This window comes from Anabas testudineus, chromosome 17, assembly GCF_900324465.2.
Source record: "Anabas testudineus chromosome 17, fAnaTes1.2, whole genome shotgun sequence".
Lineage (NCBI taxonomy): Eukaryota > Metazoa > Chordata > Actinopteri > Anabantiformes > Anabantidae > Anabas > Anabas testudineus.
The window spans coordinates 2,740,987-2,766,964 of record NC_046626.1 but is presented as its reverse complement, the minus strand read 5'-3'; the positions used below and the strand labels follow the sequence as shown (position 1 = coordinate 2,766,964).

Genomic DNA, 25,978 nt, shown 5'->3' with positions numbered 1-25,978 from the left:
GACTTAGATTTTGTGTGCTTGCCTTGTTCCTCACTTGTAAGTCGCTTTGGATAAAAGTGTCTGCTAAATGACTAAATGTAAATGTAAATGTAGGTACAAGCCATGTTTACTATATGTTACCATGGGAAAACGTCCTCCCTCCCAAATAAGATGGACAAGCTAACAGCGCTAATGAGGCTGCAGCGGAAGTCAAGGGAGAGCAGCCTTTTTTACTGTGTGTGTATTTCACTGAGACTTGACTGAACCAGAACACACTGGTGGTCTTCTTAGACCGTTTTACAAGGGTTCATGCAGACTGGAGGCAGAGGAAGCGCAAGGGAGAGGGTCTGGCATAACCCTGGGCACATCACTGGTAAAGAACAACTCTGTAACTGGGATATTGAGCTACAAGCAGTTAGTGTATTACATCCCGCAAGAGTTTCACATGTAGTGGTGCTGACTGTTGATATCCCTCCCTGGACCTCAGCTGCAGACACAGAACCCACAGGTTCTCATATTCATTTCTGGGGACGACAGGTCAGAGAAGTGAAGATCTGGACAGAGGAGGCAAGTAGTTGAGAGACTGTTTTACCAACACTGACTGGGACATTCTTTGCATTCCAGATGGGGAAGACATTGACAGTCTTACACACTTTATCACAAACTACATAAACCTCTGTGTGGAAAACACTGAGCCATTCAGGAATATACTGTGTTTTCCCAACAACTTGCCCTGGGTGAGCCCTGAGCTGAAGACCCTGCTGAATGAGACGAAGAGAGTTTTCTTCCTAAGGATCACTAGGATTACTATTGCAACCTGGTTCCGGGGTGGATGACGCCATCATCTACCTGCTGCATTGAGCCCCGTCTCACCATGAGTCCCCCAGGAGAACTGTGAGAGTCCTGTTCTTTTACTTCTCCTGTGCTTTCAACCAAACATCCAGCCATCACTACTGAAGGGAAGGCTGGAGGAGGAAGGCATGAATCAACATCTGGCTGCATGGACAATCAACTACCTCACAGATGGACCACAGTAAGAAAGGCTTTCCCCCTTCCTGTTCACCCTTTACACAGCAGACCTCATGTAAAGGAAATTCTCTGATGACATCGGCATTATTGGCAGTGTATCTAGGGGGAATGACTTTGTGGACTGGTGTGAGCAAGCCATCTGCTCCTGAACACCAACAAAACACCTTTAAAGTAATGTCAATTAAATAAAAATATGTAAGGTGAAATCGTTGTATGCATTAATATTCACCCCCTTTAAAATGACCTAATCCAACAGAGCTCCAGGTATTTGGTGCTAGTAGTCCCACAATTAGTGAAATGGGGATCACGTGAGTGCAGTGAATGAGTCTCAAACGATTGCAGTATAAAGAAACTTATGTCTGGAAGATCACGTCACTGGTCATTCAGTATTCCTGGCTACCATTACACCATGAAGAACACTGCCATAAACTCAGAGAAGAGGTAATTGAAAAGCATAAGTGTGGGAATGGATACAAAAGGTACTAAACATCCCCTGTTGTTCAGTGAAATGCATCATCAGAAAATGATAGGAATATGGTACTTCTAAATCTGCCTAGAACGAACCGTTCACAAATATTGAGTGATTGTGCAAGGAGACTAGTGAGATAGGCCACTAACACACCGATGACTACTCTAAAGGAGTTACAAGCTTCAGCAACTAACATAGGAGAGACTGTACATACAACAACTGTTGCCCCGTTTCTTCACCAGTCAAAGCTTTAGGGGAGAGTGGCACTGTTGAAGAAAACTCAAGTTAAATAACGAATTGAGTTTGCCAATAGGCATGTAAAAGACTCCATGGTCCAGTGGAAGAGGGTTCTTTGGTCTGATGAGACCATAATGGTGCTTTTTGGCCATCAGACAAGACCCTATGTTTGGCACACACTAAACACTGCAAGTCACCACAAACACACCATCCCAAACACGTGGCAGCATCATGCTGTGGCCCTGGAAGGCTTGTTAAGGTAAAGGGTAAGATAAATGCGGCAAAATATAGTACAATCCTAATCCTTTTCCCAGCAAGACAATGACCCGAAGTATACAGCAAAAGCTACAGACTTAAAGTTACTTTAATATTAATATATTTTATATATTAAATAATATATATAATTTTACAGGTATTCTTTCTGTGTGTTTTTAATTATCCTTTCGTGCATGTTTCTATTTCCCTCTGCTGCTGTAAACACAGGAATTTCCCCACTGTGGGATTAATAAAAGCCTATCTTATCTTACTTACAGTACATGAAAACATCAAAACATGCTTCCACCTGTTCTCGGGATCTCATTCCCTCATCTCTCCTTCAAGCAAATGCACTGGTCTCCTACAGTTCCCAGATGTTTATGGACTTATATTACAAGATTGGAGTACATATTCTCAGTTGAAACATTTGATTTATTTGTATTTTTTACACAACTTTTTGAGAACTGGGATTGTAATAATTATGACATAACTGAAGTTACTATTGCTTTATTTAAATATGTTACTATTGCTTTATTTATATACTGCCTTTTTGTTTAAAATTATCTCAGGACTGCCTTTAAGCAGATAAAAAAAATAAAAAAGAACTGAAAATTAATTTAACTGACTGCAAATATAAAAATCTTTTTTTTATCATATACCTTGACTTGTTTCCTTGTTTTGTTTGTTTCTTTACTCTTCACAAGACCGTTTTTTACTTCACCCCATACATTGTGTATTATTATAGTAAATAAACATAAATATACCAACTTGCTATATGTAGTAGCCAGTACAATATGTATATCAAAATGCAAATCAATTATTACCAGAAACTGGCACTAAAGCCTGTGTAACGTAATCAAACACACAGCACAAAGTCTCTACACAATGTTTAACTTAAATCAGTACTTAGATAGGGGCACTGGTATAATCAACACATCAGCTGTGCAGTAGTGATACATATAAAGGTGAAAATTCAATTTAAAACATTTTCAATGAAAAAAGGCACATTAGAAATTGCGTCTCTGAAAGATCAATGAAGTAAACATGTATGAATAAATGTACTAATACTCAACTCACAAGCATAAAGCCACACATTAAAAGAAAAAAAGTCTTTCAAATGCACAGCCTTTGGTGTCCCTGAAATGTGCCTGTACATTTTTCTGCTGAAAAACCATATAGATCATGGTGAGCAGCAAACGTTTGTGAACTATTAATGAAGTTAAAAAAAAACAAGGCATGGTCGCACTACAAGTCACAAAGACACAGCAGCAGGACTACGGATATTTAGTGGTAGCAGCAGAGACAACTGAGCTACACTAACTTATAATGGTGTCAGACAAATATGAAACTTTTCCAACATCCATACTGTACTACCATTAAAATTTAGAAATGTAAAAAGTTTAAAGAAAAATAAGAAGTTTAAAGAGTAAAAGTTTCAAACAATGTCCTGACTGTCCCATTGTGTAATTAGCCCGAAAAATCCAAATTGCTTTGGAGCGTGACAGAAATTAACAAAAGCCACGGTAGCTATCAGAAATGTGGCCACATTAGCCCTGAGGGCTACCCATCTCTAAATAAAACTTGTTTTAACAAGACATAGTGTTGTTGTCTCCTTCCTGTCTGTCAAGTCAAAATGTAACAAATGTGAGCTTTCACCATATAAAGATTTTGACCCACCCCTATCAATCATGTAGTTTATCTGGTTTTTATTTAAAAATATATTTTTTAAATGTGATCTATGTCACCTGTCCACAATTTTGCAGTATGTCACAAAATTGTGTTTGTGTCACACTATACATTCCGCCAGGCACTGGCATCTCAAACATTATTATACAGTGGCAAGAAAAACTTCATGGTTTTCTGAATTAATTTGTCATAAAATGTGCTCTGATCTTCATCTAAGTCACAACAATAGAAAAACACAGTCCGCTTAAAATAATACTACACAGACATTATATGTTTTCATGTTTTTATTGAACATAACGTAAACATTCACAGTGCAGGGTGGAAAAAGTATGTGAACCCCTAGCCTAATGACCTATCCAAGAGCTAATTGGAGCCAAGAGTGAGCCAACCTTGAGTCCAATCAGTGTGCTGATATTGGATGTGTTGCTGAAAGCTATCCTGCCCTTTAAAAACACACACCAGTTTTGGGTTTACTGGTTTCAAGAAGCACTGCCTGATGTGAACCATGCCTCTCAGAAAAGAGCTCTCAGAAGACCTACAATCAAGAATTGTTGACTTGCATTAAGCTGGAAAGGGTTACAAAAGTATCTCCAAAAGCCTTGATGTTCATGTGTCCACGGTAAGACAGACTGTCTACAAATGGAGAAAGTTCAGCACTGTTGCTACTCTCCCTAGGCTGCAAGAGCACAGCGCAAAATGATGAATGAGGTAAAGAAGAATCCTAGAGTGTCAACTAAAGACTTACAGAAATTTCTGGCACATGCTAACATTTTTGTTGACACATCTACAATAAGGAAAACATTAAACAAGAATGGAGTACATGGGAGGACACCATGGAGGAAGCCATTGCAGCAAGTTTGAAGTTTGCAAAAGAGCGCCTGGATGTTCCACAGCACTACTGGCAAAATATGCTGTGGACAAATGAAACCAAAGTTGAGTTGTTTGGAAAAAACACACAACACTATGTGTGGAGAAAAAAAGGCAAAGCACACCAACATCAAAACCTCATCCCCAGTGTAAAACATGGCAGAGGGAGCATCATGGCTTGGGGTTGCTTTGCTGCCTCAGGGCCTGGACGGACTGTTGTCATTGATAGAAAAATGAATTCCAGAGTTTATCAAGGCATTTTGCAGGAAAATGTAAGACCATCTGTCCGCCAACTGAAGCTCCGCAGAGGATGGGTGATGCAACATGACAATGACCCAAAGCATACAAGCAATTTAACAAAAGAATAGCTTCAACAGAACAAAATACACCTTCTGGAGTGACCCAGTCAGAGTCCTGACCTCAACCTGATTGAAATGCTGTGGCATAACCTTAAGAGAGCCATTCACACCAGACATCCCAAGAATATTGCTACACTGAAACAGTTTTGTGAAGATTAGTGGTCCAAAATTACTCCAGTTCGTTGTGCAGATCTGATCTGCAACTACAGGAAATGTTTGGTTTGCTGCCAAAGACGGGTCAACCAGTTATTAAGTCCAACATACTTTTTCCACCCTGCACTGTGAATGTTTACATGTAATGTTCAATAAAAACTTGAAAACATATAATGTTTGTGTAGTATTATTTTAAGCAGACTGTGTTTTTCTATTGTTGTGACTTAGATGAAGATCAGAGCACATTTTATGACAAATTAATGCAGAATTCCAAAAGGTTCACAAAGTTTTTCTTGCCACTATATACTATACTATACTATATATACTGTATATAACATTAAAAAACATTATTTAGCCCATTTTATAAAATGCTGCTTGACATGCTCTAGGTCTTGTTCATTAGTTCATGAGTGAGGGAAAAATGTACTTTTAGATTGACAGATGGCAACAGCAATGCAGTCGATGTACTGGTCTGTTGTGGTGAAGCTTTCAACTTACCAGTCAATCTATGTTTCTACTCTTACCTATGGCCATGAGCTCTGGGTTATGACCAAAAGGACGAGGTCCTGGATACAAGCAGCCAAAATTAGTTTCCTCTGCAGTGTGCCTGAGCACAACCTTAGAGGTAGGGTGAGGAGCTAGGAGTAGACATTCTGCGCCTCCAGACTGAGAGGAGCTAGCTTAGATGCCTTAGGCCTTTTGTAATTGAAAATAATGGCAGCAACATGTAGTAAGCAAGACTGGCTCAAATCCCATTCAGTTTGGTTTGCAGATATTCACATTTGAGGGTAGAGATCATAAGACAAAATTATTTCAATGTTATGGCCTACACAGTTGTAAAATGTAATCACTGCATGATGGCAAATCAATAATAAGAGTGATGGGAAATAATAAGAGTAGGTGTGAATGATAGGTGTGTATCACAAATTTTTAGGATGCAGTACCATTGTTTACACTCAAGGCCAGCTGTTAGATCTTAGCCGAGCTGAGTTTTTCCATGCTGAAAAGCCAGAAATCCCAGCAGAGTTACAGAGAAAACGAAGATGCTGCAGAGCTGGAGTTAAACGCCGGGAGAGAAGACGGAGGTACAAGTCCTACCATCTGTAATTATGGGAAACGTCCGCTCTCTCTCAAACAAGCTGGACGAGCTAACGGCACTAATGCAGAGAGCATTAGTGGGAGAGCAGCCTGCTGTGCTTCACCGAGACACACCAAACTCTGTGGTCTCCGTCAACAGATTCACGCTGGTGCGGGCGGACCGGAGCGTGGCACAGAGCGGAAAGAAGAAAAGCGGCGGACTGGCGGTGTTCGTGAACGACAGATGGTGTAACCCGGACCACATCACTGTTAAAGAACAACACTTTAGTCGTGACGTTTCACTGTTTACATCCCTCCGTCGGCCGACGCTGCTGTCGCTTGTGAGCACGTGCACAGCACCATGTCCCAGCTGCAGACACAACACCCGCAGGCCCTGATTCTGATCTCTGAAGTTTAACCATGCCTGCACCCCCCTCTCCCCCACCCTGTCCAACTTCACCCAGTATGTAAACTGCCACACAAGGGACAATAAGACTCTGGACCTCCTATATGCTAACGTCAAGAACGCATATACTTCTGCCCCCCTCCCCCCTTTAGGACGTTCTGACCACAACCTGGTTCATCTCTCCCCTGCTGACACTCCAGTGGTGAAACAGCAGACACCACAGGTTAAAACGGTGAAGATCTGGACTGAGGAGGCAACAGAGCAACTAAAGGACTGTTTTAACACCACAGGCTGGGATGTTCTCCGCAGTTCTCATGGGGAGGACATTGACAGTCTCACACACTGCATCACGGACTACACACATTTTTGTGTGGAAAACACCGTGCCAACAAAGACAGTGCTGTGTTTCTCGAACAATAAGCCCTGGATCACTCTACAGAGTAGAGCTGAAGGCCCTACTAGGAGGGCCTTTGTCTTAGGGGAAAGGAGGAACTGTGCAGAGTACAGAGGGATTTAAAATACAAAATCAGAAGGTGCAAAGACAGCTACAGGAAGAAGTTGGAGCATCACCTCGAACAGAACAACGTCCGTGATGTGTGGAGAGGTCTAAAACACATCTCAGGCCACAGTGAGGCTCGAAATGGTCACCAGGTCACAGGTGACCAAGCCTGGGCAAATGAACTAAACCTGTTCTTTAACAGATTTGATTCTGCCCAGCCCCCAGTCTCCATCGACACGGCCCCCTCTTCACACCTCTTCAGTCCAGGTGTCTCCTCCCAGCTGCAGCTGTTCACACCTCAGCACCAAGCAGTCCAGTCTGCCCTTCCTCCGACCGCAATAAAGGGACCCCCTCAACAACCCACAGCTCCAGACCAGCCACCGCCCACCCCCCTCTGCCTCATCCTGAGCCAGGAGGACAAAGGCCAGAAAGGCAACAGGCCCTGACAACATCTGCTCCAGGCTCCTCAGGGAGTGTGCAGACCAGCTCTGTGAGGTGGTCCTGTCCATATTTAATATGAGCCTCAGCCTGGAGAAAGTACTCTGGAGGGCTTCCTGCCTGGTTCAAGTTCCAAAAGTAACTCATCCTAAGGAGCTGAACCACTTCAGACCCGTCGCCTTAACATCCCACTTGATGAAGGCTATGTAGAGGATCGTCCTTAGCCACCTCCGCACCCAGGTGAGCTCAGCACTGGACCCGCTGCAGTTTGCATATCGACCAGGCATCGGGGTGGATGACACCGTCATCTACCTGCAGCATCGGGCCCTATCTCACCTGGAGTCCCCTGGGAGCATTTCATCACCATCCAGCCATCACTGCTGAGGAGGAAGCTGGAGGTGGCAGGTGTGGACCAACATCTGGCTGCTTGGACCATTAACTACCTCACAGACAGGCCACAGTTTGTGAGGCTGCGTGACTGTGTGTCTGATGATGTAGTAGTCTGCAACATGGGGGCACCTCAAGGGACTGTGCTCTCCCCTTTTCTGTTCACACTGTACTTATCGGACTTTAAATACAACTCCCACCACTGTCACCTGCAGAAGTTCTCAGATGACAGTGCCATTGTTGGCTGTGTATCCGGGGGGGATGAGCAGGAGTACAGGGGGGTCATCCCTGACTTTGTAGGTTGGTCTGAAAATAACCACCTGATCCTAAACACCAGCAAAACAAAGGAGCTAGTTCTTGACTTCAGGAGGTCCCCTCCACCACACTCACCTGTGAACATCCAAGGCTCAGACACTGAGACTGTGGACACATCTAAATACTTGAGTGTTCACCTTAACAATAAACTGGACTGATCTAGCAACACGGACACTCTGTTCAAGAAGGGCCAGAGTCGCCTTCACCTGCTGAGGAGACTGAGGTCTTTTGGTGTGTGCAGACTGCTAAGGACTTTTTACGACACTGTAGTGGCCTAAGTAGTCCTTTATGGAGTTGTGTGCTGGGCAGGGGGCAGTACAGGCAGAGACAGGAAGACACTTAACAAACTGGTTAAGAAGGCCGACTCTGTCCTGGGCTGCACACTGGAGTCCATCGAGGAGGTGGCGGACAGGAGGATGTTGGCTAAACTAACATCCATCATGGATAACCCCTCCCACCCTCTGCACCAAACTGTAGAGGCTCTGACCAGCTGATTCAGCACGAGACTGTTACACCCATTCATTTAAACAATTGTTTGAAGGCCGCACAATATTTTGTTTGCTTTTCTTTGATAGTTTGTTGTTGTTTTTGGGGTGTGTCTCTTAGTATGTAAATAAGCCTTACCACGGAAGCACAGAGAATGATGTAGCGGAGGTCTAGCTATAGCGTCCTTCTTGTTCTCTTGGACTTATTCTGCTATCTAACCTTGGGTCTCATTCAAAGTTTGAAGCTGTAAGTGTTACCATTTGAAAGTATTTTGTTTTGTTAGTTCTGGGTTAGCCTGCTGAATGTAGTCAGTAATGGTAAACAGCTAACACTGCTAATGTTAGCTTCTCACAGGTCTAAGAAGGTGAAATTTTCAGGCTACATGCACAGCAGGACAGTAAGGATGTAAGGACCCCTTGTTCTGCTAGTTTTCCTAAAATCTCTGCCCTTCCCACAGCTGATTACCTGGATCCGGTGTATTCAATCAGAAGCTGGAAGAAAACACCTGATCCAGGTAATCATCTGTTGGCAGAGCAGGGGCAGTTAGTATTTCCCATTTAAATTTAAATGCCCATAGTCAGCAAACAGTTCAAGTCAGGAGAATCGGTCCCGCTGCCTCTCTTGCCAATTGAGATGAAAAATCTGAGCTGGGAGCAGTATCAAGTATATGAAACTCAACTAGGCATCTATTATAGAAAGCAAGCTGAATGAAGTTCTAAATCATCATTGACAAAGATTACCAGTTAAAAATGCAAACCTACTTAGAACCGAGCTAACATTGCATTATCATTGTTTATCACTGCATTATAAATTGTATTATCACGATCCAAAATACATGGGTCATATATGCTTCTTCAATTTTCCTGTTCGCAGAGTGAGACGAGGACAAAAAACGATGAACTGCAAGTTTCTGTGGGCAGTGTTTGGAGCGTTTGAGTGTTTGAGCCCGAGGTGGGATTATATGACATCAACCCTAGTCTAAGTTGACAATGTGAAGGATTGTGAATAGACCGTACTGGGAGAGGATCAAACTAAACAGAAAAATCTGAAAAAAGGAGGAAATGCACTTCTTGCATACTCGGTGTGTGTCAAGGGGTCCTTACATCCTTACTGTCCTGCAGTAAGGATGTAATGCACCCCAGCATCATATAAATGCGTCATATAAATGTATTAAAATGTCCAAAAAATTGCAAGCTTAATAGGAGCCCTTTAAGTGTGTCAGTTGTGTTGCTTTCCCAGATGACCAAGCTCCCCCACAATGTTGACAACCTGTGATGCCCCCACGTAAACCTCAGCACTTTGGTCTGTTAAGAGCATTTTACAAAAGTGTCTCCACATAGAATTTACTTGGGCAGGACGCTCAGGTATAGTAATGCTTGCTCAAGGATATTTGGCAACCCATTTGTGTCTGAGAGAACTATGCCATCTGTGAACAGTTACCTAGATGATATTTCCCCATGCCTGTCCATTACCTGTTTGCTTTTTAAATGTGAATCTCAGATCAGCTGATACTAACATTTTTTCAACGATGATGATAATAATATTGTCTGTGTGTACGCATTCCACACATATGTGGAAAGCCTGTCTACATGAGGTAAGAGGTATCACTGTGTAACACGAACTATCAAAAAGGACGTGTGATGTAAAACCACCAACAACCACTAGTGGCTGTTTAGAGGCAAGATTTGTAAAGGAAGAAAATATGTGAAAAAAAATTTACATGCTTTTTGTCATTTTCACCTGTTCTCAATATCACTGTTGGAAAAGGTAATCCACATTTTCTAATACACAGAAGCACTACATAAATGTTTGTCAATCATTGAATGTGTGTAAAGCTATCCACATCAGGTCATCTGAAGATGTAAGTTGTGGGCTTTTTCTTTCTTAATAGGCTTATTTAGTAACATATTAAACAGGTCATTAATAGTAACTACAACCCTGAAACAGAAATTATATCACGAAATACTTCACTGATCACACACTGAGTTCAATAGTGGAGGAGTAACAGGCCGTTAAGACAGAATTTGTCACATCATATTTTAAGTGTCAAGCCACTTGTGTTCACATGATATGTGTTGTCTAGGCAGCACATCAAAATCAAGAGCTGTGAAAGCACCAACAGGAATTCTCTCTGACACCACAAGTGACTCATCAACTACTCTATTGAAAAAGTTTAAAGAAGGTCCAAGACAAGCTGTTCTCTCAATTTGTACTTAAGCAACCACCAAAAAGCAACAAAACCTCATACACATAGAGCACATTATCCTGCACAGTCTCTCTATCTGATATAAATATTGCACCTACTGCATTTCCCCAATATTATGGGTGCAATAGAGGGGCGACAATAATACAGGTGCAACTGTGTTCCCACACTGCAGCAATTTTATACACAGTATATTCCTTCTAGGCATTTCTGAGATTGACAAGAATAGGACATATAATGGCAAGAAAAAGCCATTGTAATTTCATGGCTTTATGCATTAATTTGTCATAAAATGTGGTCTGATGTTCATCTAAGTCAAGAGTATTAACAAATAACGTTGCTAATTTGTGAAGGTATAGCGTATGTGTGTATGAGAGAGAGAGATAGACAGAATGAGAGCTGAAAGTCATGCATTTCTGTGTATATTTTGCTGGATGGATAATTCATCACATTGTATGTTTTCCCACCTATACTTGCCCTCAAAAGATAAGTAAGCTAAAACTGGTGATTGACTCTCAATCATTAACCAGTAGTAGTAGAACATTTAATATTTATTATTGAATTTTTGAAAATTTTGTTCTCTGTGTTTGTGTCTCTAGCTCGCAAAGAGATCTCCCTTCTGGATTGGAAAAAGCAAATATACATATTGCCCAATTTCTGTGCAAAATAATTTATATGCATACATTGTCTAGAGGGGCCTTCACTCACTGCCCTGGAGCTTATTTGGCATTTGCCGTAAAATGCCAGAATTGGCAGATCCACCACTGGCACCCTGTGCTTTTCACATAAGCAAACAGGTTCACATGTGTTTAGGGGAGAACCTGTGGAAAAAATTGTTCTGCCTGTAATATTATTCAACATTACTGGTTTAGTGGTGGGTCAGTGATGGTCTGGAGAGGCATATCCATGGAGGGACACACAGACTGCTTCAAGACAGACAATGGCACACTGACTGCTATTGAGTACTGGGATGAAATTCTTGGACCCATTGTCACACCATACGCTGGTGCAGTGGGTCCTGGGTTCCTTCTGGTGCATGACAACACCTAACCTCATGAGAGTATGCAGGCAGTTCCTGGAGGATGAAGGAATTGATATCATTGACTGCCCCCCAGATTCACCTGACCTTAATGCCATAGATCACCTCTGGGACATTATGTTTTGGTCTATCCAGGGATGCCAGGTTTACTGTCCAGGAGCTCAGTAATTCCCTGGTCCAGATCTGAGAGGAGATAGCTGGGGCAGAGGAGGTAGCACAGTCCTCTACCAATCATGGGGTCGGTGGTTTGATTCCCAGCTCTTCCTGTCACATGTTGAAGTATCCTTGAGCAAGACACTGAACCTGTAGGTCAAGCCAGCTGCATGACAGCTCTGCCATTGGTGTTTGTGTGTGCAAATGGGTGAATGAGTACAAGATGTGCTTGCACTTAAAGTATGCCCTAGAACACCTCCATGTGTACATTTTCACACAGACAGATGGATTCTGTATGTTGTCCTTTCCTTTCAGCTGACATTAGCTATCTATTTTATGTTTAAAATATTTGGTGACAAATTTTTATGCACTTTTTACATTTTTTGTGCAGTTTTTCTGTTATGTTTGCTATTTCATAAACAGTGGATTAGTTTGTTCCTTTTATCAGATTAAGTTTTAACTTTTATTGCTTGTTTATGTAGTATAAAAAGAGAAATAACTGATACCAGCAGCTATGTTTTCATTGTATTTTTAAAATCTTTCAATGGACATCTGGCCAAGATACGAAACACACAGTACTACCAGTCAACAATGTGAGAATGTTTTAATTCAGCTAAGAACATAATATTACACAAGCTTTATATTTTGTGAGGATCTATGAAATTATTACATTGTTGTTTTTTTCAGTAATTTGACATTTTATCAATCACACATAAATGCTTCTAGCCTCATTTCATGTAGAAATGCATGAATGGTTAAGAACTGTGTATTCTATAAGTCCATTGTACAAGACAAACGAAGTTAACGTGATGAGCTCTCCGTGTTGAGTGGGATTATGGTGATGAAGCTTGTATCCTTTCAGAGCTGACACTCTGCCCACACTGTTACCATCACCAGTTAGTGTTCTTGATTTAGAAACACGCTGGATCTGCTCGTCCTCCCATTCTCAGCTCGGCGCGACATCTGACGTTAGTTCCTCTAAGCTCACAACTTCTCACTGAAGCGGAAGATAACAGCGTGCACATCCCCACCGACAATGACTGCATCACACAGCATTTGTAAAATTGTACGAGCCTTCTGTGTTTAATCTAGGACCAGGCTAATTATCGGCCTGAATATCAAGCTTACGTGCTGCTCTCCTTACTCCATAGCAACCATCCAGCTGTGCAAGTGACATATACATTCAATGCAACAGCATCTAATAAGTATTAGAGCGTGAGCAGGGGACCCGATTATTAGGCGTCTGTCTGAGACGGTACCATTGTCACATCACATTTCCGGGCATTTATGGTGTGGCTTTAATGAAACAAACTCGGTACACCAGGGTATTTAAGACCCTCTTTATTTTGCCAAAGACATCACCTCCCTGCTTTCTTTGCCCTCTGCTGTGGATTCATTTAACACAATTTTCTCCCACAATTCAAAAAAATCATGTTTGCTAACAGTTGTCTGGGCGGTAGCTTCACCTCAATCAATGCAGAAACTTTGGCTTGTATTCAAATTAGTAACGTGTTGTGTAACGTTTTTAGCTAAATGTTTGACCGTTTTCAATCACATCTTATGGGGTATTAAGTAGACGAACGTTGCACTTGGTACATTGGCAAGGCCATATTCAGTTACAGTTGGAACGTGAAATGCGACAACAGCGTGAATCTCCCCACGCGCAAGAATGGCACGTATCAGGGCTGCTGTTAAAGCTTCCATTAACGCCAATGCAGCTGAAAAAAAAGAACGTCAAGCACACATCCTTTACCGGTGGCTGGCACATTACAAATGCCACCGTATCGTTACCTGTGCTCTTTGTTATTGGTGTGAGTCATTCGTGAATAGGTAGCTATCGCACTGATAAGCTATTAAATCCTGAACCCGTCTCGCGCTCGAACCCGAATTCACCAGCAGAGGTTTAAAGCCCAGCTTACCTGTAGCAGCTCTTCACACCATCGCTGAGCGGAGGGACAGTACGCTAAATCCAAAAGCACGTCCGTCTCTGGAAGCGAGGCGATGACTACTGACACTCACTGCTGGAATGTGTGTGTCTGCGTGTGAATGTGGGGGCATCAAGAGGCGCAAGCTTACGGTCCGTGACCTGCAGCAAGTTAACCACACTCAGACCGAATGTGGCCGGAAAACCTATTTTGCTCAAAAAAATAAAAGCACACAATTATTTCTTGTGTTACATAAAGACGAAAATAAAAATGGATTTATTCACATTTTCCATTCAATTCTAGTCCACCTTGTCGTGCACAACAAACCATGTGGCTCTTATTCAAAATTTGTGATGAAACTTGGGGCATTCATCTGACATTGTCACTCATTGTGATGACTTTTTAGTTATAGGGGACTTCAATATTCACCTGTATAAAGCTTATGATCCTCTAGGTAAATCCTTTCTGGTACTTACTTATCCTAGTTTCATTCAGTTAGTGCATGGAATTTGAAGCAACGCTAACTTGTCTTTATACCAGTAGTATATTTATCACTCGGGTCCATCAACTTCAACCAGTCTGTGATTGGAGTCTTAAGCATTTGCACTCATTTATGTTTCGCACACACATTACTGTATTCTATTGTTGTACTGTAATACACAATACTTTATTGTGTATTGTGAAATTGAAAAAAAAAAAGATTTTTTTGCCTACAGTCCACACACCCATAATATCCAAATAAAAACATATTGAAGTGATTATGATCCATGTTTTTTGTCTGTTTGTTTGTTTATTTTTCCCCTCACCTGGCCACGCCGCTATTGCTCTGCTCTCACACCTGACTCCCCAGCCTCCTGCACTGTTTTGCTTGGACTTTGCTGTTGCATTTTCTGTTGGTTTTTCTTGATTTGCTTCTGTTTGGTTTCCCCTTTTTGTGAATTGCATAGTCATAACATTAATACTGTTCAATCCATGTATTTTTTAGCTTATCATGGGAGATTTTCATCCAACTGATTTTCTGTTGTCACTTTTTAATGTGTTCTCCTATGTTTCAGCCTTTTATAATTTTTGTAATAAATATCCTAATTTTTTCTGGCTAGGTCTCACATTTTGTGACAACTTGACATTCACATAGTTGAGATATACACCTGGATATAAAAGGGACTCTAATTTACACTGTATGTCATAACAACATAACATAACAACACGTGTCATTTTTCATTAATTCATTTTCTGAGATTATTGTGTTCTTATATATTGTAATTATTTTAAAAAATAATGGGAATAGCTTATTTTAACTTATTTGGCTTATTTGGCTAAGAAAAACACATACAAATCCACATGCAAACACTCAGCTTTGTTTCAAGCTTGTAAAATTAGTTCACAGCATGCTCTGAGTTCTACTCATTCAGTGAGAGATCAGCTATGTTTTACTGGGATTTGTAGTGTTTGCTGCATAAAGCCTTAAACCATCCACCAGCCTTAAACCATCTGATTAGGGAATGAGTATGACTAAAAAGCTTTCCCTTTTTTTCCTTTCATCTTGCCTGAGGTTGCAGGCATGAGAAGAACAATTTACTCAAAAATGAAAAAAACAAAATAGTCAATAAAAGTTTTGAGCCCATTAAAGAGGTCACCTAAACAGAACTAATCTCAAAACATGACTTGAATAACAATTGGGAAAAGACAGACACACACAGAATGATTTACTTTCAGTTTAAATGTTTTAATTATTAAAGTAACAAAAACAACAAAAAGCTAGTATATTCCAAAAGTTAACTTTCTTGTCCCTGAAAACCAGCAACAGCACACAGACATGTAGTAACAATAATTAACTATAAATTATGATGAACTTGAGCCTTTATTTATCTGACAAACTTACAAAGAAAATAATTCAGTGTTTTCAATGAACAACTTCTTTGTAGTTTGGGGCAAACTCTTACCACTGTCTTCCATAATCTTTTAAGTGACTGATGAGTAACTGTAATTGTTGAAATTTTACATGAGAAATATTTGCTTATTCTTGTTGGCTGTGGATCAGTAGGTAGAGCAGTTGTCTGCCAATTATAGGATTGGTGGTTTGATTGATTCCCTGCTGCCATGTCACATGCCAAAGTGTCCTTGGGCAAGATACTGAACCCCTAGTTGCCCCCGGTGAGTTGCATAGCAGCTCTGCCATCGGTGTGTGAATGGGTGAATGAGACGCAGTGTAAAGCGCTTTGAATACCAGCTAGGTAGAAAAGCGTTATATAAGTGCAGACCATTTACCAAGATGCCCCTGGTGACTCAGGTCAGCTACATCTGTGTGTGTGTGCTTGTGTGTGAGAATGGGTAATTTGGATGCAGTGTAAAGTGCTTTGAGTAGGTAGAGTAGAGTTAGGTAGAAAAGTGCAGACCATTTACCATCGTATTGGATACAAGACTTTAATTCAATTCAATTCAGTTTTATTTGTATAGCGCCAATTTACAACAGAAGTTATCAAGGCACTTTACAGTGTAAGGTTTAAGACCTTACAGAAAATATTTATACAAAAAATTATAGAGAAAACCCAACAATCCCATTTGAGCAAGCTTTAGGCAACAGTGGAGAGGAAAAACTCCCTTTAGAGGAAGAAACCTCCAGCAGTACCAGGCTCATGGTGGGCGGCCATCTGCCTCGACCGGTTGGGGTGAGTGGAAAGAGAAGAGAGAAAAGAACATCAGGCAATAAAGACAACAACAAGCACCAAGAACATTGGGCAGGTGAACTGGCTTCTGAATTATAAGCTTTATAGAAAAGGAAAGTTTCAAGTCTAGTCTTAAATGTGGAGAGGGTGTCTGCCTCCCGAACCTGAACTGGGAGCTTGTTCCACAGGAGAGGGGCTTGGTAGCTAAAGGCTCTGCCTCCCATTCTACATTTGGAAACTCTAGGAACCACAAGTAAACTTGCAGCCTGAAAACGTAGAGTTCTGCTTGGAAGATATGGAACTATGAGGTCTTTATTATTAACGGATTTATAAGTGAGGAGAAGAATTTTAAATTCAATTCTGGATTTTACAGGGAGCCAATGGAGAGAAGCTAACGTTGGAGAAATATGATCTCTCTTGGTAATTCCAGTCAGAACTCTGGCTGCAGCATTTTGGATTAACTGGAGACTTTTTAATGAGTTATTAGGGCATCCTATTAATAAGGAATTACAATAGTCCAGTCTGTAAGTAACAAATGCATGGACTGTTTTTTCAGCATCACTTTGGGACAGGATGCTCCTAATTTTAGCAATGTTTCTCAGGTGAAAAAAGGCAGTTCTAGAGATATCTTTGATGTATGAAGTGAAGGAGATATCCTGATCAAAGATAACTCCGAGAAGTCTTACTTGAGGCCAGTACTAAGTCATCAATGGTGAGAACGTGATTAGACATAGTGTCTCTGAGATTTTTAGGCCCAAACAGTATAACCTCTGTCTTGTCTGGATTTAGGAGATGGAAATTGGAGGACATCCAGGCCTTTATGTTTTTTAAGCATGCTTGAAATTTAACTAATTGATTAGTTTCTCCTGGTTTCATAGATAAGTATAGCTGGGCATCATCTGCATAACAATGGAAATTTATAGTGTTTCCTAATAATATTGCCTAAAGGGGACATATATAAAGTGAAAAGAATCGGTCCAAGCACAGATCCCTGTGGAACTCTATAGCTGACTTTGCTGTGCATGGAAGATTCATTCAAACTGAAATCTATCTGATAGATAAGATTTAAACCACTCTAGTGCTGTTCCTTTGATTCCAATGACATGTTCCAGTCTGTGTAATAAAATGTTGTGACCTATAGTGTCGAATGCAGCACTAAGATCTAACATGACAAGTATAGAGAGAAGACCATTGTCTGATGCTAATAGAAGATCATTAGTAACCTTTACCAGTGCTGTTTCTGTACTATGATGTACTCTGAATACTGACTGGAAATCTTCATACAAGTTATTGCTGCACAGGTGGTCATACAATTGCTTAGAAACTACCTTTTCAAGAATTTTTGAGATAAAGGGCAGATTGGATATTGGTCTATAATTCGCTAAGACCCCTGAGTCCAGAGTAGGTTTTTTGAGCAGGGGCTTGACTACAGCAACCTTAAAAGCCTGTGGTACGTAGCCTATTTGTAAAGATAGATTGATCTGATCTAATATAGACGTGCTGATCAAGGTAAGACATCCTTGAGGAGTCTAGTCGGGATGGGATCTAAGAGACATGTTGATGGTTTAGAGGAATTAATTACTGAAATTAATTCAGAATGATCTACAGGGAGGAAGCAGTCTAAGTAGGAGCGTGGTCTTGCAGATGAATCTCGAGTTGTTGTACACTACATGCTATATGCAGGGAGGATCTGATAAATTTTTTCTCTAATAGTTATGATTTTATTTCATTCATAAAATCATTGCTGCTGAGAGTTGACGGAATACTAGGCTCAACCGAGCTACGACTCTTATTATTATATAAGCCTGGCTACATTGCTGAAAAGGGTTGCTGGGGTTGTTTTTATTTGCCTCTATTAATGAGGAGTAATATGAAGTTCTAGCTTTACGGAGGGCTTTTTTATATATTACTAAACTATCTTTCCAGGAATGCCACCTCCTTTCCAGCTTACATGATTTCTGCTTTAAGCTACGGATTTGTGAATTGTACCATGGAGCTAACTTCGTCTGACTCAATAGCTTCTTTTTCAGAGGAGCAACAGTATCAAGTATTGTTCCAAGTGAAGCACCAGTACTATTAACAAGATAGTCCACTTGTGCTGGAGTAACGTTGAAATAACTGCCTTCTTCTGTGTCGGTACATGGCTCTGAAATAAAAGATGGAATCAGTTCCTTAAATTTGTCAACAACATTTTCACATAAACATCTACTGTAGTGAATCTTATCAGTAGATTTACTAAAGTTTGGTAGTGTAAATTCAAATGTTATTAAGAAATGGTCAGATAAAAGAGGGTTTTGGGGAAAAACTATTAACTGATCAACTTCCACACCGTATGTCAGAATAAGATCAAGGGTGTGGTTAAAACAGTGAGTGGGTTTATTTACATTTTGGGTAAAACCAATGGAGTCTAATAGTGAGTTAAATGCAGTGTTGAGGCAGTTATCATCAACATCTACATGGATATTAAAGTCACCCACTATAATGACTTTATCTGCACTAAGAACTAAATCAGATAGAAACTCTGAGAATTAAGTTAAAAACTCAGAGTAAGGGACAGGAGGACGGTACACAATAACAAACAGGACTGGTTTTAGATTTTTCCAGTTAGGATCAGAGAGGCTAAGAGTGAGGCTCTCAAATGAATTAAAACTATGTTTAGGTCTGGGGTTGATTAACAAACTTGAGTGGGAGTTTGCTGCTACTCCTCCACCCCGACCTGTGCTTCTAGGAACATGATAATTAACATGACTTGAGGGGGTTGACTCATTCAGACGGACATGTTCATCCTGCTGCAGCCAGGTTTCAAGTCTATTTGATGGTCAATTATCAAATCATTTACTAACAGGGATTTAGACGAGAGAGATCTGATATTTAAAAGTCCACATTTGATTGTTGTCTTGTTATTTTGTTCTGAGAGAGGAGTCATCTCTATTTTTATTAGGTTTTTATGAATCACTCCTCTTGTGTTAGTTTTAGATATAAATAACTTAGGTAGTCGGGGAGCAGACACTGTCTATATGGGGTTATAGTAGTTTTGGCTGCTTTACAGTTCATGGTAATCATTTCATGGATTTTCCTCTTAATGATACAATAGGCATTTTCATTAGGAGGCAGACCAGGACAGCAGGTAGTCACATTCTGATTCTACAAAACCAAGTTTCTCTAAAATCTCAGTAGTCTAGACTTAAAACTTACCTTTTTTATAAAGCTTATAGTTAGAGATGGCTCAGATGACTCTGAACCATCTCTTCCAATCGGAAGTCACCAAAATTAACGTTGAATTGGTTGGTAACTTTGCTAAAATGATGTCGGACTCAGAAATCTGTTTTCTCTGGACCCCTTCCTGACAATCTGACCAGTGACGACATGTTTAGCCGCATGTCGTCATTTAACCGCTGGCTGCCTAAGTGGTGTCCGGCAAACAATGTGGACTACATAGACAATTGAAAAACGTTTTGGAGAAAACCTGGGCTTATTAGCAGAAACGGCATCCATCCCACTTTAGATGGTGCGTCTCAACTCTCTAGAAGTATGGCAGAGTTTATTAGACGACCTAAACCCTGGCTTTTCAGAGTGGAGCCCAGGACGCAGAGACGGAGTCTTACACACCTCTCTGCAGCTTCTTTACAGCCGTCACCCCCCAAAAACTACCATAACCCCATAGAGACAGTGTCTGCTCCCACAACTACTCTTACTGAAACCTGGCTGCAGCAGGATGAATATGTTCGTCTGAATGAGTCAACCCCCTCAAGTCATGTTAATTATCATGTTTCTAGAAGCACAGGTCAGAGTGGAGGAGTGGCAGCAATGTTCCACTCAAGTTTATTAATCAAACCCAGACCTAAGACCTGGTGGCTGGAACACTGCAATTTTAATCCATGAATAAATAGCTGAAAGGGAGGCAGAGAGATTTCCACAATATTACAACAGTGTGTTATCAAACAGTGTCATTAAATAAATTGAGCTCTGTTTCAAAACCGGGACCATTGTCACATATACCCCTTTGTGACCACTATGCCACCATGTGTTAGCAACACCTTTGCTACTGTAGAAGTGCCTTGATAAGCTATGGGAACATTCATTGTTAATTCATGACTTACACCTAACTTATTTAACTAAATAAATAGCATATACCAGCAAAAACAAAATCTGCATCATAGGTTGACATTTGTGTTCAGAAGTGAGTGTGTTGACATCGGCACAAACTAAAATATCTTGATCTCAGTTTTGTGAAATGGTGGGCAAAATACCTGGAAAAAATGGTTTAGGGTTACGCAAACACAGTTGGTTATCTGGTTCAGGACAGACAACATTATTGTAATGTGCACTGATTTCTGCCATAGCAGTTTATTGCTTTGTCTGCCTGCTGCCAGAAATCTGCAAATGGATGAAAAGGTTGTGAGAGTGTAGTTAAACAGGATTTCAGGCTGTTGTGCTGCCTAATAATACATATTGTTAGGCATATAATATATGAACCACCATTGAAAGATGATGATGGGTCTTTTAATTATTGCAGGATCAAATAAACAACAAAGAATCGCATAGGTCGGCTCAGAATGAGCCACAATGTCACATGTACAGCCTTAAGACAGAGTGGCAAGCCAGCTGTAACATTTTAGCTAAGAAATAAATCACAGGTCTGAAATTCCCCTAAACAGTCAAAGTCAGAAGTCAAAGTCAAAAGTTAAAGCTAATACCACAAATGTCTCTCTTTCACAAATTGTGCCAATGGGTTTTTCAGGTTGGCGCCATCTGGAGAACTACAGTGGCATGAAAAAGCATGTGTACCTTTTGAGATTTTGTGGTTTTCTGCATTAGTTTGTCATTAAACATGATCTAATCCTTATCTAAGTCAAGAGTATTAACAAATATGATGTGCCTAAAATGATACTACAGTTGCAAGAAAAAGTGTGTGAACCCTTTGGGATTACGTGGGGTTTTCCTTGAATTGGTCATAAAATGTGCACATTATGTGAACATAACATGTAAAGATTCACAGTGCAGGGTGGAAAAAGTATGTGAACCTTTGGACTTAATAACTGGTTGACCCGTCTTTGGTAGCAATAACCTCAACCAAACGTTTCCTGTAGTTGCAGATCAGACCTGCACAACAATCTGGAGTCATCTTGGACCACTCCTCTTCACAAAACTGTGAATGGCTCTCTTAAGGTCATGCCACAGCATTTCAATCAGGTTGAGGTCAGGACTCTGACTGGGCCACTCCAGAAAGTGTATTTTGTTCTGTTGAAGCTATTCTTTTGTTGAATTACTTGTATGCTTTGGATCATTGTCCTGTTGCATCACCCATCCTCTGTGGAGCTTCAGTTTTCGGACAGATGGTCTTACGTTTTCCTGCAAAATGTCTTGATAAACTCTGGAATTCATTTTTCCATCAATGACAACAATCTGTCCAGGCCCTGAGGCAGCAAAGCAGCCCCAAACCATGATGCTCCCTCTGCCATGTTTTACAGTGGGGATGATGTTTTGATGTTGGTGTGCTGTGTCTTTTTTTCTCCACATATAGTGTTGTGTGTTTTTTCCAAACAGCTCAATTTTGGTTTCATTTGTCCACACAATATTTTGCCATTTGTGCTGTGGAACATCCAGGTGCTCTTTTGCAAACTTCAAACTTGCTGCAATGTTTTTTTTGGACAGCAATGGCTTCCTCCATGGTGTCCTCCCATGTACTCCATTCTTGTTTAATGTTTTCCTTATTGTAGATGTGTCAACAAAAATGTTAGCATGTGCCAGAGATTTCTGTAAGTCTTTAGCTGACACTCTAGGATTCTTCTTTACCTTATTCAGCATTCTGCGCTGTGCTCTTGCAGTCATCTTTATAGGACGACCACGCCTAGGGAGAGTAGCAACAGTGCTGCAACAGTAAACGAAAAACTGGTGTGTGTTTTTAAAGGGCAGGACAGTTTTCAGCAACACATCCGATATTATCACACTGATTGGACTCAGTGTTGGCTCACTCCTGACTCCAATTAGTCATTAGGCTAGGGGTTCACATACTTTTTCCACCCTGCACTGTGAATGTTTACATGTTATGTTCAATAAAAACATGAAAACATATAATGTTTGTGTACTATCATTTTTTTTTTCATTATTTTCAGCAGACTGTGTTTTTGTATTGTTGTGAGTTAGATGAAGATCAGAGCACATTTTATGACCAATTCATGCAAAACTCCACATAATCCCAAAGGGTTCACAGACTTTTTCTTGCAACTGTATACTTTTAATACTATAATACATATATCACCTATATAACTATACTTTTTCTTGCCACTGTATTTGATTGTACTCGCTACACTTTTTTTGTATTTATGTAGCGTGAGTCCTTTTTGAAAATGTAATATTTATTGAATGAAAATAAGTATGACTGTTTTCATGTTAGGTTAAGTTAAGTCATTAGAAATCATGTCATCCCTCTATTTTCACAAAGTTATGTTAAGGTGTGAAAGTTGACAGTTCAGGGACTGAGTTAGATGATTATGTATTTGAAGATATCATAACAGATGCCTCAACTGAGTTACTAACCATTGAATTTCATGTCTCATTTTCTATGAGACTTAGAAACAGATGCACCAGAAGTGTTTCCTGAGTGGTCCCAGTTGTCATCACCACATTCATCAGACTCACTTGCTTAGCTTTAGCATCAAGCTTCTGGCGTTTCCAGGAAAGACTGTCCAAATGATGACTGTATCCTGTAAGACTTAAAGGACATCTGCATTCTTCTAACACTTTTAAATTGTTGTCTTGAATTGCAGTGTCATTGTTATATTACCTTGTTTTGTGAGTAGTTTTACTTTAAACTGCTATGGTTCTTTTAGTTTTCTAATAATATAAAATCTGGGTTATTTCCAGGGAATCTGTGAATTTCTTTGTTTTTGATCTTGCAGTACATACACACCGCGACAGATAAAAGGAATATATGCCAGAGGTATTGGCCCTATTCCCTTACCTCTATGACCCATTCTCTAAAACCGGCTATGTGAGTAACTCACAGTAATGATTGGTACAATTAAATTGACACATTAAAACATTTTATATCCAATTATGCATGTCATTGTTAACCATTAAGCATCAAATAACTTACTAAAAAACAAAATGTCTGTATGTATCAGCCTTAAAGGAGCATTACTATGAGGGTGATTGTGGCACTGGGTACATGGCCTAGAGGATTAAAACTATACAGGGATACACTGCTAAAAAAAGACGATCATCATTTTAAGGTAATATTAAAAATGGTAAAAAAAACAAATTGTTAATGCCTTTGTTGAAGCCAACAATGAAAATTGTCACTTGTTTTAGTTAGATCAAATACAAGATGGTGAAAGTGCCATCATGTTCATAGTTGTGATTAATTTTGATAACAGGCTGTTTTTGGTATTGTCTAGCATCAGGAGAAGGACCACGAGGTAAAGACCACTACAGAGGACCAACTGTCAGACGATTGTCAGTTTCAGTTTGATACAGAGAGGGTGCTGAAGATGAGTGTAAGGAAGCAATCGCACTGATAAAACATTCAACTGAATGAAGACACAGTGAACAAGAAGATGAAGCTTAGCATTTGTCTGCCACTGCAACACGGTCCTTGACCCCCTGCAGTCCAGCAGCATACTGTCAGACTTTCATTTCAAAGACATCAAACGCTTGGGAAATTGTCACTGTGTTGACAATGTAAGGATACTAATATTTCCTAGATAGTAGGTATAACTCACTGAAGCATCAAGCTTCTGGTGAAGGATTTTGTCAGTCCTCTATACTTCTCTTTCTTTCCATTCCGGATACATGCAAAATTGCATTATCATCAGAATACTTCTGAATGTGGCAGCACTCAGGATTGTACTTAAAGTCTGCTGTGTACAGTGTACAGGAATGGAGCCAAAACAGTCCTCTGTGGAGCCCCAGTGCTGCTTAGGACATTAACAGAGATGCAGTTCCCCAGCTTGACAAACTTTGACCTTTCTGTCAGGTAAACAGTGGTTCAAACTAATGAGGGGTTAACCCCCATCCCTCTCAGTTTTTCTCTATGGATGACTGGCTGTTGTTGTAAAGCATGTTAAAATAATTTTTAACATTTAAAAGCTTTTTGATTTTAAATAAAAAATGAATTGTGTGTGTATGTGTATGAGTGAGAGATAGAGAGAGAAAGGCAGTTGAAAAACATTCATCATGACTTTAAACCTGAAATGTAATTTTTAATTAAGTGTCTTTACCTGACACTCAACTATAACATTTGCTTGTTTTATGTTCCCATTCAAATAGACAGAAGGTCATGAAAAAAGCAAAAAAAAAAAAAAAAGAAAGAACAGAGAGAAAGATCTGCGTGTAAGGGAGAGAGAGTGTGTTTTCACAAAAGCATCAATATGCTATTAAAGGCATTGGATATACAAACTGTAATGCAAATTCAATTTTTCAGATGACACATCTGTCAAAAAAAAAATATATATATAAAAATATATCAGAAAAACAGAATTAAAGGTATAAAGGCAAAAATAATAATAAAGAACAGAAAAAGCTGTAAGAAAACAAAGACAGCAATATAAAGAAGTTGAAAGCAGAGTAGTTGAAATAATAGAGACATAACCCAGTAAAAAAAAACATAATAAACAATAGTAAAAAAACATAACAAATTACAGAAGAAGGAGAAATAAAAATGAATAAGCAAAAGGGATTTTAACATTTAATGTGCTTTTAGTTTGAAAATATTTTATTCTACTAGTATAAGTAGCATAAAACAAGAAAAAGCTTACTAAGACAAAAACTTAAAATAGCTTTTTCTAATGGCTTCTGGCCAATGGCAAGTACATTTTAAGCTCTGTATGTAGACCAAAAAAACAAAAAGTTGACAAAGACAAATTGTTTATAAAGATTTATAAAGTGAATAAGTTGACTAACTAGTTAACAAAAAAAGGCGAGCAAAAAGCACCACATGTCAGAGAAAAAGGATAAAAGCTGTAGGGAAAATACAAAAAAATAAAATAAAAATCAGAAGGAAAGAAAAATTTATGTAAGAATATGTTAAAATTGATAAAAGACAAAAGCTAAAAAGACGTTTTACCAAATAAGAAAGAAGACATTGGAGCTTTCCCCTCTTGTTTGTGTTTACTATTATGCTATGGTCTCTGCCAAAAATGAGTATCAGCTAACTTAACGAACTGCACCACATTTGAGAACATTATTATTAAACTAGCAGGGAAATTCACTTTGTAATGTTTGAAAAAGACCAGATGCCAGAATATATAGAAAAATGTTGACACATCTGTATTTTCTGAATATATACACAAGTAAGTTATATGCACAACAGATATCATTTACGTAGTTATTTACTTCGGCTTTCAGTT

General features: G+C 39.8%; 1 protein-coding gene across 1 annotated transcript in view; it reads right to left on the bottom strand.

Annotated features, from left to right (window-relative positions):
• Window positions 1-14,082, bottom strand: part of dlgap1a (discs, large (Drosophila) homolog-associated protein 1a) — a 109,071-nt gene extending 94,989 nt beyond the window's left edge. Inside the window, exon 1 of the mRNA XM_026373572.1 lies at window positions 13,957-14,082. The gene's annotated coding sequence lies outside the window, so the exon portion shown is untranslated. The remainder of the gene's footprint in view (window positions 1-13,956) is intronic.
• Between the last annotated feature and the right edge of the window lie 11,896 nt (window positions 14,083-25,978).